General features: G+C 40.2%; 1 protein-coding gene and 1 pseudogene across 1 annotated transcript in view; one reads left to right on the top strand and one right to left on the bottom strand.

Annotated features, from left to right (window-relative positions):
• LOC132432697 (zinc finger and SCAN domain-containing protein 12) overlaps window positions 1-12,290 on the top strand; it is a 49,250-nt gene that overhangs the window by 18,629 nt on the left and 18,331 nt on the right. The window lies entirely within an intron of this gene.
• Window positions 8,684-10,763, bottom strand: LOC138414181 (zinc finger protein with KRAB and SCAN domains 4-like; annotated as a pseudogene).

The following is a 12,290-nucleotide window of genomic DNA, read 5'->3' as shown; positions in this document are numbered from 1 at the left end:
TAGGAACCACAGATTTCAAAACTTTGCAATGATTATTTCACAATTAGGAGTTTATATCTGCTGTATATGCCTAAATTTTCTGAATAGGCATTACGGTCACTATTTTAAAAGATGGATTCTGTTCTATAAAAGGGTTTTTCAGCATCCATAGAAACGACATTATTTTTTTCCCTTAATTTTGTTATTTTCTTGTATTACATGACAGGCTTTCCTGACATTGAGCCAATCTTGCATTCCTGGAATAAATTTCACTTAGGCATGGTGTTTTCTTAATGTGTTTATGGGTTCTACTTGCTAATATTTTATTTAGTACATTTTTATTCAATATTTATGTAAAACTGGTCTGTAATTTTCTGTATTTTTCAGGTTCAGGTTTTGATTTTACTTGCATCATAAAAAGGGCTAAGTTTTTATTTTTTAATGTTCTAGAACAATTTGTAAAGCATTGAAATTATCTGGTTTTTGAAAGTTGAATTCTGACGTGAAACCATCTGGGCTGGGTACTTTTTTGTGGGATAGTTCCATGGTAACTTTTTTCTATTTCTTCTACAAAAATGGTCTATTTAGGCTATTTATAATGGGGGTCAATTTTGATAATCTATTATTTGTTTATAAAACTCTCCATTTTGTCTAGACTTTCAAGTTATTTGCCTAAAATCTGCAGTATAATCTGTTATGACTTTTTAAACAGTTTTATTGAGGGAAATTGATACACAGTAAACTGCACAAGTATATGATTGAACATGACAGGTTTTGGGTTTTTTTTTGGTTAAGGTAACATTGGTTTATAACATTGTATGTTTCATGATTACAACATTATGTTTCTACTTCTGTATACCCTACAGCATGCTCACCACCAAAAATTTAGTTTCCATCCATCACCATATTGTTGATCCCCTTTACCCATTTCACCCTCTTGTCAGCCCCTTCCCCTCTGGTAACCACTATTCTGTTCTCCATATTTACATGTTTGATTTTGTTTGGTTTGGTTTGTTCATTTATTTTGTGTTTTGGGGGTTTCTTCATTTTTTATATTTCACAGATGAGTGAAATCATATGATATTTGTCTTTTTCCATCTGGCTTATTTCACTTAGCATATTACAAATGACAAGATTTCATCTTTTTCAATAGCTGAGTTGTAGTCTATCATGTAGATATATACCACATCTTCCTTATCCATTCATCTGTTGAGCTCTTAGGTTGTTTCCATATCTTGACTAAATAAATGCTACAATGAACGTAGGGGTGCATATATCTTTTCAAATTAGTGTTTTCATATTCTTTGGGTAAATAACCAGAAGTGGGATAGCTGGATCATATGGTGGTTCTGTTAATATTTTGAGGAGTCTTCATACTCTCTTCCATAGGGGCTGCACCAATTTACATTCCCACCGACAGAGCACAAGGGCTCCCTTTTCTCCACATCCTTGCCAACACTTGTTATTTCTTGTCTCTTTAATAATAGCCATCCTGGGGCTTCCCTAGTGGTGCAGTGGTAAGAATCCGCCTGCCAATGCACGGGACATGGGTTCGATCCCTGGTCTGGGAAGATCCCACGTGCCGCAGGGCAGCTAAGCCCTTGCGCCACAACTACTGAGCCTGCACTCTAGAGCCCGCGTGCCACAACTACTGGAGCCCGTGCTCCGCAACAAGAGAAGCACCGCAATGAGCAGCCTGCACGCCACAGCGAAGAGTAGCCCCTGCTCGACGCAACTAAAGAAAGCCCGCGTACAGCAATGAAGACCTAATGCAGCCAAAAATAGATAAATAAATTTATTTAAAAGATAATAATGACAGCCATCCTAACAGGCATGACGTGATAGCTCATTGTGGTTTTGATTTGCATTTCCCTAATAATTAGTGATGTTGAGCATCTTTTCATGTACCTATTGGCCATTTATATTATGTTTTCTTTGGAAAAATGGCTACACAGCTCCTCTGCCCATTTTTTAATCAGTCAAAGGTACGACAGTTGAATGTCAGGCCAATAGGGGTAAAGCAGTACCTTATTTAACAAATACAAATTACCTGTCCCTAGATGCTATAGATGTAAAAGTCCGGTAATGTCAGCAACCAACCACATATGAAGTGTCAGAATTTTACAGATAAAGGGAATTGAGTCCATGGCCATAACAATCAATACTGGACATTGCCAGATAGGGGGTACAGAGTGTCTCCTTCAGCAAGGAAAGGGAAGTCCAGCTTAGAGAAGAAGTCCATTCAGTCTGTGTGGCCTAGGGTCCTTCAAACTTCTCAAGAGCAACGGAGTTTGGAGGCCTTCCTGCAATCCTACAATGGACCCAGAAGTGCATCCAGAAGGAAGCAAGTGCCAGTTTGCTGGCAAAGAGAGTCTTCTAGGGCTACAGGAAAGAAAGGACCGCTAAATTAAAAAAAAAAAGTATAGGATACATAGGAAATAACCATATGGCTAGCAGTGGCAGAAAATGCTGTTTATGTAATTGAAATCATACAGAGTATATTCTCTGATCACAATGAAACCAAACTAAAGAGAAAAATCTCCAAATATTCGGAAACTAAGGAAAGCGTTTCTAAATAATGCCCAGGTTAAGGAGGAAGTCTCAAAGGAATTTTTTTTAATACATAGATTGAAGGAAAATAAATACAACTATCACAGTATGTGAGACACAGCTAAAGAAATGCTGATGGGGAAAATTATAGCACTAAATGCTTATATTAGAAAAGTGGAATAGTCTGAAATCAATAATTGAAGTTCCTGCCTCAAGAAACTAAAGATCAAGAGCAAGATAAACCCAAGACATCAGAAAAAAGAAAATAATAAAGATAATAGCAGAAATCAATGAGATTGAAAATAGGAAAACAATAGAAAAAAGTTAATGAAACAAAGCTGTTTCTTCAAAAAATTTTCCAATAAAACATAAACCTTTAGTAAAACCGACAAGATAAAAAGAGAAAAGATACAAATCACTAGTAACAGGAATGAACTGGGGATATTACTACAGATCCTGCATTTATTAAAAGCTTTGTAAGCGCAGACAATGAACAATTTTGCACTTATAATCATAACTTTGACTACTTAGAAGAAATGGACCAATTCTTTAAAAAGTGCAAGCAACCAAAATCCAACCAAGATGAAATAGATAATCTGAATAGTCCTTTAGCCATTAAAGAAATTGAATTCATAATTTAAAAGTTCCCAGATCTTCAGGTCTAGAGGGCTTCACTGGAGAATTCTACCAAACATTAGAGGCAGGATTATCAACAATTTTACACAATTTCTTCCAGAAAATAGATGGGTTATATTTTCCAACTCTTTTTTTTTAACATCTTTATTGGAGTATAATTGCTTTACAATGGTGTGTTAGTTTCTGCTTTATAACAAAGTGAATGAGCTATACATAAACATATATCCCCATATCTCCTCCCTCTTGCATCTCCCTCCCACCCTCCCTATCCCACCCCCCTAGGTCCCACCCCTCTAGGTGGTCACAAAGCACCTATCTGATCTCCCTGTGCTATGCGGCTGTTTCCCACTAGCTATCTATTTTACATTTGGTAGTATATATAAGTCCATGCCACTCTTCCAACTCTTTTCAGGTTGCTAAGATTACTCTGATAGGCAAAAAACAAAAAGAAAAACAACTCAGCCTAAACCACACACCTTATACAAAAATCAGCTGAAAACAGATCATGGGGCTAAAACATAAGACATAACTTAAAACTTCAAAGAAAACATAAGAGGAAATCATCAGGACCTAGAGTTAGGCAAAGATTCTGAGAACTGACATCAAAAGCATGATTCATTAAAGGAAAAACTAATAATTTTGTCTTCATCAAAATTTAAAACTTTTGATCTGTGACAGACTCTATTAGGAGGATTAAAAGACAAGCTACAGATGGGGGAAATATTTTTATACCATATATCTGACAGAGGACTTGTATCTAGAATATAAAAAGAACTCACCTAATCGCAACGGTTAAACAACAAACAATTCAATTAGCTATGGGCAAAACTCATGAACAGACATTTTACTGAAGAGTACCTAAAAATGGAGGCACTGTGTCATTCACCATTTCATGCCCCCATATCACCTCCCAGTCACCCTCACTCCCAAGGTTACTTTAACTTTTTTCTCTTCATTGTACATTTTCTTAAATTCCATCAGTTGAATTTAGACACTTTTTTTTTAAACAAAAATGTGGAGAAAGAAGTGTAATACAGACACTTCAAGGGTTACAACACCAACTACCAGGAGAGTATTGTCTGTCTGCTTGACTGGGAGCTCAGGGAGTAATGTGGAGTCCATCCTACAGAGATGGCTAGAGCATTGGGAACCCTTTTTTCCTTAAAGTAACTGAGGTTGGGAAGAGATCAGGAGGCACAGAGGATCAGCTCCACACCAGTAAGCGTAGATTTGCACTGACTTCCGTTTTTCAGTGGCCGTCTACTCAGCCTCAAGAAACAAACTTTTAATAACTAAGGCATTAGAGAGCTGGATTCAATCCTACCTTCAGGGACTTAACTCCTAAACATTCATCAGCAGGTAGCAGATGCTATTGAGTCTCAGAGACTCTTTTCTGTTACAACAGAAAAACTGTTATTTCTGGAAATAGGTATGTGAACACTTTGGTCTCAAGCAGTAGGTGCCCGGGGGGATTTTATGTTGCAGTGAAAGAGCAAGTAGAATCAACAAATCTTCAGAATCATTCATTCATCAGGAACTCTGCTAGGTGCTGAGGATACAGTAGTAAGCCAGTCATTATCTCTTGTCACTCAGCCTCATACCAGCCCTTCTTTATCCCGATCTGTAAGCAGGGTAAGGAGGCTACAAACATTATTTCCTAGGCTCCTACTGTCACTTGTAAGAACTAGAGATCAACAGTGGGGGAGCATGGTTAAGAGTTGTAATACTTAGCTAGTACCTGAAACTACAGTATTGTGATGGTTAATTTTGTGTCAACTTGACTGAGCCACAGGATACCCAGATATTTTTTTTTCATTGAAAAATATCACAACTTTTTTTTTCACAACTTTTACTGTAATGTTTTTAAACGTTTTTATTGGAGTATAATTGCTTTACAATGGTGTGTTAGTTTCTGCTTTATAACAAAGTGAATCAGCTATGCATATACATATGTTCCCATATCTCTGCCCTCTTGCATCTCCCCCCCTCCCACCCTCACTATCCCACCCCTCTAGGTGGCCACAAAGCACTAAGCTGATCTCCCTGTGCTATGCGGCTGCTTCCCACTAGCTATATATTTTACGTTTGGTAGTGTATATATGTCCATGCAACTCTCTCACTTCATCCCAGCTTACCCTTCCCCCTCCTCCTATCCTCAAGTCCATTCTCTAGTAGGTCTGCATCTTTATTCCCATCTTGCCCCTAGGTTCTTCATGACCATTTTTTTAAAATTCCATATATATGTGTTAGCATACAGTATTTGTTTTTCTCTTTCTGACTTACTTCACTCTGTATGACAGTCTCTAGGTCCATCCACCTCTCTACAAATAACTGTTTCGTTTCTTTTTTTTTTTTTTTTTTTTTTTTTTGCGTTACGCAGGCCTCTCACTGTTGTGGCCTCTCCCGTTGCGGAGCACAGGCTCCGGACGCGCAGGCTCAGCGGCCATGGCTCACGGGCCTAGCCTCTCTGCGGCATGTGGGATCTTCCCAGACCGGGGCACGAACCCGTGTCCCCTGCATCGGCAGGCGGACTCTCAACCACTGCGCCACCAGGGAAGCCCAATTTCGTTTCTTTTTATGGCTGAGTAATATTCCATTGTATATATGTGCCACATCTTCTTTATCCATTCATCTGTTGATGGACATTTCGGTTGCTTCCATGTCCTGGCTATTGTAAATAGAGCTGCAATGAACATTGTGGTACATGACTCTTTTTGAATTATGGTTTTCTCAGGGTATATGTCCGGTAGTGGGATTGCTGGATCATATGGTAGTTCTATTTTTAGTTTTTTAAGGAACCTCCATACTGTTCTCCATAGCGGCTGTATCAATTTACATTCCCACCAACAGTGTATGAGGGTTCCTTTTTCTCCACGCCCTCTCCAGCATTTATTGTTTGTAGAAATTTTGATGATGGCCATTCTGACCTGTGTGAGATGATAGCTCATTGTAGTTTTGATTTGTATTTCCTCTAATGATTAATGATGTTGAGCATTCTTTCATGTGTTTGTTGGCAATCTGTATATCTTCTTCGGAGAAATGTCTATTTAGGTCTTCTGCCCATTTTTGGATTGGGTTTTTGTTTTTTTGATTTTGAGCTGCATGAGCTGCTTGTAAATTTTGGAGATTAATCCTTTGTCAGTTGCTTCATTTGCAAATATTTTCTGCCATTCTGAGGGTTGTCTTTTGGTCTTGTTTATGGTTTCCTTTACTGTGCAAAAGCTTTTAAGTTTCATTAGGTCCCATTTGTTTATTTTTGTTTTTATTTCCATTTCTCTAGGAGGTGGATACCCAGATATTTGGTCAAACATTTTTCTGGGTGTGTCTGTGAAGGTGTTTGGGGATGAGATTAACATTTGAATTGGTCGACTTCGTAAAGCAGATCACTCTCCCTAATGTGGATGGTCCTCATCCAATCAGGTGAAGACCTGAATAGAACAAGAAAGGCTGATCCTCTCTGGAGTAATAGGGAACTCCTCCTGCCTAACTTCATTGAACTGCCTTCAGACTTGTCTTTTCCTGCCTTCAGACTTGACCTGAAACATCATTGGCTCTTCTTGGTTCTCAAGCCTACTGGCTTTTGGACTGGAGCTACGCCATCAGCTTCCCTGGGTCTCCAGCTTGCCAACTGCAGATCTTGAGACTTCTCAACCTCCATAATCAGGTGAGTCAATTTCTTGTAATAAGTCTCTTTACATGTACATCCTATAGGTTCTGTTTGTCTGAAGGACCCAGACTACTATGAGTATGTTCAGGAAGTTCAGAAATCATACAGTAGATTTTTATTGGTTTAAGAATTCACTTAAACAAAATAAATAACTATATTGTTTACTACTGTAATACAAATAATTTACATAATGATTTGTTAGATTTGTGTCCCCTGAAAACTATGAAGTACCAAGGCTTGGAAACTGGCATAAAAACAGGGACTTAGATCTGCAAAGGATTTTGGATAAGCAAGAGAGAATATATCACAATGGTGAAACCATTAATTGTGAAAAGTGGCCAGAAAACCTTGCTATATGAATTCCTGAGTCTTAGAATGATATTGTAAATTTTGTAAATGATATTGTAAATAGTCTTAGAATGATATTGTAAATAGGGAAGAGATTGCTTGTGCCAGAAGCCAAGTGAGAAGTGTGAGTAGATGCAAAAGCAAAAGCATGTTTCTGTAATAAAGAGAAGTGATACACTAACAAATAAAGTTTGCAGGAAAGTAGTCATCCTGAAATACTTTTTTAAAAGCAATTCCATTTGAAATATACATAATATATACTTGCATAATGCTGACTAAAAAAACTTTTGTCACTTGAATTCGTAAGACTGCAATTTTGACTATCAGGAAGAAAAAAAAGATGGTTTACAAAGTGTGTTTAAAGAAAAGTAGATAGCCTGAGGAGTTAACTTAATGCTTAAAGTTCTCATCATGAATAATGGAGGAAGAGGTACCACACAGCTTGTTTGGGATTCAATATATAAGAAGACCAAGATGGTCAACACTAAAAATGGAGTTTTGAAACCATAAGTGATACTTGTTGTAAATATCTGGTGTGAATCCACTGACCCAGAGAAAGTTTGAACTTAGTAAGTATAAGTCTTGATGTAGTCTATGATACAGTTGCGGGGAGGGAGAAAGTTTGTGGGCAGGATAGTGCCAGGAGCTTTAGAGAGCACTTGGTCAGGCCCAAGAGAACTAAAAGGTGAGAACCATGATGCTGAGCTTTAGAGAATCTATTATTTTATCCTGATGTGATAACTGATTTTCACACTGCCTGCATAGGAACAATTTTCTCCTTCAAAAGTAGCAAAATTAGTGTCAGGGAAACATTAATAAAAGAATGTAATTCGATGGTTGACATATATTCACATTGATTTAATGATAAAGAAGCTGTTTCAGGCATTCATATTAGAATTCCTAGGCTGTAAAGAAATTGGATTCCTTCTGTCGCAGTAACCCTACTGTAACCCTACTCTGCCCTTCCTGTGTGCTTGACAAGACATGCACTACCACTAACTCAGAACCTAGTACCTCAAAATTAGGCACAAGCACAAATGGTTTTGGTGACAAATTTTTCAGAAATCTAGACATCAGATTTTCAGAGCTATGAAGGTAATCTCACTGGTACAGTGTATATGTGTGGGGGTGGGGATGGGTGTATAAGAGTTCATGAATCTGACAAACCATGGAGGTTTCATTATAAGCAAGATGAATAGTCAGCACAGCAGCCCCCAAATCACAGCCTTCTACTCATCATAAAGTGCTGGCTGAGGGTAATTAATTAGCCAGTTTGGGAGCCCTTTTAAGTTCAGTAGGTCAGAACAAATCATTTCAGGGCCGAACTCTTCCAGACAACTCTCCCATAGCCTCCTAGCAAGCAAAAAAAATTTTCAATCACCTAGAATGTACAAGATAATTCACCTCAGCCAGTCTCTATTTTCTAACAAACACCTGATGACGTGTGGGAGTAAATAAAGCCCAGCTCACAATTTTCTAGTCAGCAAGGGCTCCAGGGTGGCTTCAGTTCAACGAGGAGTGAGCACCAACTCTGGCATATAAGACATGGGTCATGGAGACAGAATTTTTTTTCCCAACGTGGCTTCTCTGATGTTGAATAAGGTATGAAGTTCGGGTGAAGCCTTTTCCGCATGTATCACGCTGACAGGGTTTCTCACCAGTGTGGATTTTTTGGTGCTCAATAAGGCTTCTATTCCTAGTGAAACTTCTCTCACACTCATTACATTTATAAGACACGGGAGCCTCAACATTTTCCCACTGGCTTTCCATCCTCCCCTGACTCTCCCAGGTCTCTCCACAGTCAGGATTCTGAACGTTTTTATCGCCGTGGATCCTCTGATGTCTCAGGAGATGTGAATTGCGCCTAAAGGCTTTGCCGCACACATTGCACTGGTATGGCTTCTCCCCAGTGTGGATCTTGCGATGTTCAAGGAGGCTGCAGCTCTGGCTAAAGGTTTTCCCGCAGTCATCACACTCGTAGGGCTTCTCCCCGGTGTGAGTTCTCTGGTGTTTGATAAGGTTTGAACTGTGACTGAAGACTTTGCCACATTCCTCACACTCATATGGTTTCTCCCCAGTGTGGACTCTCTGATGAATGATGAGGGCAGAGCTCCCGATGAAGGTCTTGCCACACTCCTCACATTCATAGGGTTTCTTCCCAGTGTGGATTCTCCTGTGCTTAGTCAGGCCTGAACTCTGAGCAAAAGTCTTCCCACATTCATGGCAATAGTGCCACCTCCTCCCAGAGGCATTTTCCTGCTTTCTTTGTAACCTGCCCTCCTGTGCACCAGCTTCTGCACATGTAGAAGTCTGGGCAGTGTCTTCACCCAGGTGGCATGGCATCTGCCCAGCCTCCTGTTCTGGATGGTCCTAATCTGGAGGCGGGTCCCTGATCTTAGTCCATATCTCACCACCTGAAATAACAAATGACTAGCAACTGTCAATTATGTCCTGCCACAGGGGAAAGCTTTGTGATGAGTCCCAGGGAGGCAAGAATTATAGAGGTCTATACATGGCAAGGATGAGGAGTTAAGTACAAAAATAAGGATGAAAATTAGAGGGAGAACAGAGTACTGGGGAGGAAGGAGACAAGGATGGGAATGGGTCCATCGGATGAACGATACAAACTGGCAAGGTTGTGAGGACTGTGCTAGGGATATATGCAGTGGCTCTAAGTTCTAAGGACAGTAAGGCAGGCTCGTGCACCTAGGATTAAATACTAAAAGGGTTGCACAGAAGGCAACAGTAAGTAAGGCAAGTGAAAGAACTTCTGAAGCATTTAGTAAGAAAACAGGGGAAGTGGGGACTCAAAAATTGATCACCAAACAATGACAAGGGCAGCCATCTCTCCTATTATTCCAGGTAATGGCAGGATCCCCAAACAAAACTGGCTTCAACCTTCAACACTAGGAGATCTGAGTTGGAGTGCCACCCCTGCAATCTTGTGCACCTCTGCACCACGTGCTTATCTCTAAGGCCAGGCTCTGCAGTCAATCTCTGGGTCCCTTCTAGCTCTCACTCTATGGTCCCATGGCCCACTTCCTGAAGATACCCCCTCAGCTCTCCTCTACCATCAAGGCTAGCAACAGGAAGGGAAGGGGAAGAAATCAGCATTTACTGAGCATCTACTATGAGCTGGACCTGTACTAGAGGTTGTAAGTACTTCATCCCACTTAACCTTACTACAGGGCAGAGGAGAAGGCAAGATCAGAAGGGTTAAGGAACTGGTCAGTAGCAGAGTTTAGAAATGGTGATTCTGATCCAAACGTAAGGGGGTTCGATGGCTTCTAACAGCCTGGTAGGTTCTAATTCACAAAGGCAGTCAAGAAACCTTATGAGAAATCAGTGCCCATCAGTCTTACCCAAGGAGGTCAGGCTGCCACAGTTCTCTTGCTTTTCAGCTCTGTAGAAGTTCACCTGAGCTGAATCCAGCTGTGTCCGTTCAGGGGAAAGAGTCAGGGCCACATCTTCCATTTTCAGCGGCCCCTAAAACAATAGGGGCCAAAGATTCATGCTTGAGTAGAGCCTTCATCAGCTGGAACTGGCTGCTTTGTGAACCCCAGGATGGTGTCAACAGTGCCATCTTGCAGCAGAGCAATTCTTGCCCCTGGCTACCACCTAGGACCTAGAAGTTATTCATTTATTTTCATTTTCATTTATTTATCAAACACTTCTATAGCACTTTCTATGTGCCTGGCACTATTTCCAAGAGCATTAAAACAATTAACTCATTTAATATAGACAACAACCACCTTAAGGTTGGGACTATTATTAACCCATTTCACTGATGGGGAAACTGAGGGACAGAGAGTTTAGGAAGTTTGCCCGAGGTCACCCAGCTAATAAGTGGCAATGCTTAGGATGGGAGCTCAGGAAGAGTGAGTCCAGAGCCCATGCTCTTAACCATTACTCTGTGCTCCCTCATTACATATATGTGTGCTTTTATGAAAACTCTTTGAGAATTGGTGCTAAGTTCATAGAATACTAATATCTTTTCTTACTGAAAACAATGAGGATAATATTTTCTAGCTTACAGGATTTGGGGGACCAGCAAATAAGATCACATTATGTGAAATTACCTAACACAGGACCCTGCACATGTGTCCCTGTTAAATGCAGGCTTCTGTCCAGACATTTATAGTTAAATTACAGTTTTCAAGTTTTACTTTCTCATGTGCAACTCAGAATTCCCCACATCCTCTGTAAGGAATGAAGAGCCTGAAGCTAAGAGACTTGAAATCACTTCTCAGTGTTACAGGGTGCAATAGATCCCAGTGGTCTTTTGGTGACCTTGGTCTTTTGGTCACTGGTTAGAAGGCTCTGGCTACACATCCTCTGAAGGAACATTCACAAGGACACAAAATAATGCGAAGAGGAAACAATCTCATAATACAGGCAAGAAGATGCCAGTAAAATCAACCCATTTTCTGTGATCCATGGGCTCCTTTCCAAGTGGTCCATGAACCTGGATGGAAAAAACTATTTTTAATTTTTACTAGCCTCCAGGAGAAGTTTAGCATTTCCTTCCACTATAAATGGGAGCAAAAACCACAATATGGAATAAGCATATCCCGGACTTCATCAGCAATAGAAGCTGCAGATGTTTTCACATCACATTACATTACCACCAGGCAAATATTGTCAGAGTCATTCGTGCTTAGAGCAACTTTGAAATTGCCAGTTATTAGGCCTGTCCCTAGGTCTTATTATTTAGTGCACCAATAAAAAAGCATATATAAATTTATCACAAATTTGTTTAATGTGATTCCTGGTGATATCATTAGCCCCATTTTACAAAGCAGTAAAATGAGGCACAGAGAGGTTAAGATGCTGGCCAAAAGTCACACAGCAAATAAGTGGCAGGAATAAGGCAGGAGTTGAACGAGGCAGTCTGATTCCAAAATCCAGGCTCTTGTCCAGTACCACAGAGTAATTTAAAGACCGTGGTACTGACCTGATCTCCAGGCAGAGCAAAAATGTAACGACTCCCATTTTCAAGGCTCGTCTGTGAAAGCAACCCAAGAATCCTGTCTTCAGATGCCCTGAGGCACGGACCCAGGCTCCCAGAAACAGCCCTAGACAAGAGATACGGGAGTGGGACCTAGGTGGG

The sequence above is a fragment of the Delphinus delphis genome, chromosome 10 (assembly GCF_949987515.2).
Source record: "Delphinus delphis chromosome 10, mDelDel1.2, whole genome shotgun sequence".
NCBI classification, from domain to species: Eukaryota; Metazoa; Chordata; class Mammalia; order Artiodactyla; family Delphinidae; genus Delphinus; species Delphinus delphis.
This window is presented reverse-complemented; position numbering and strand designations above follow the sequence as displayed.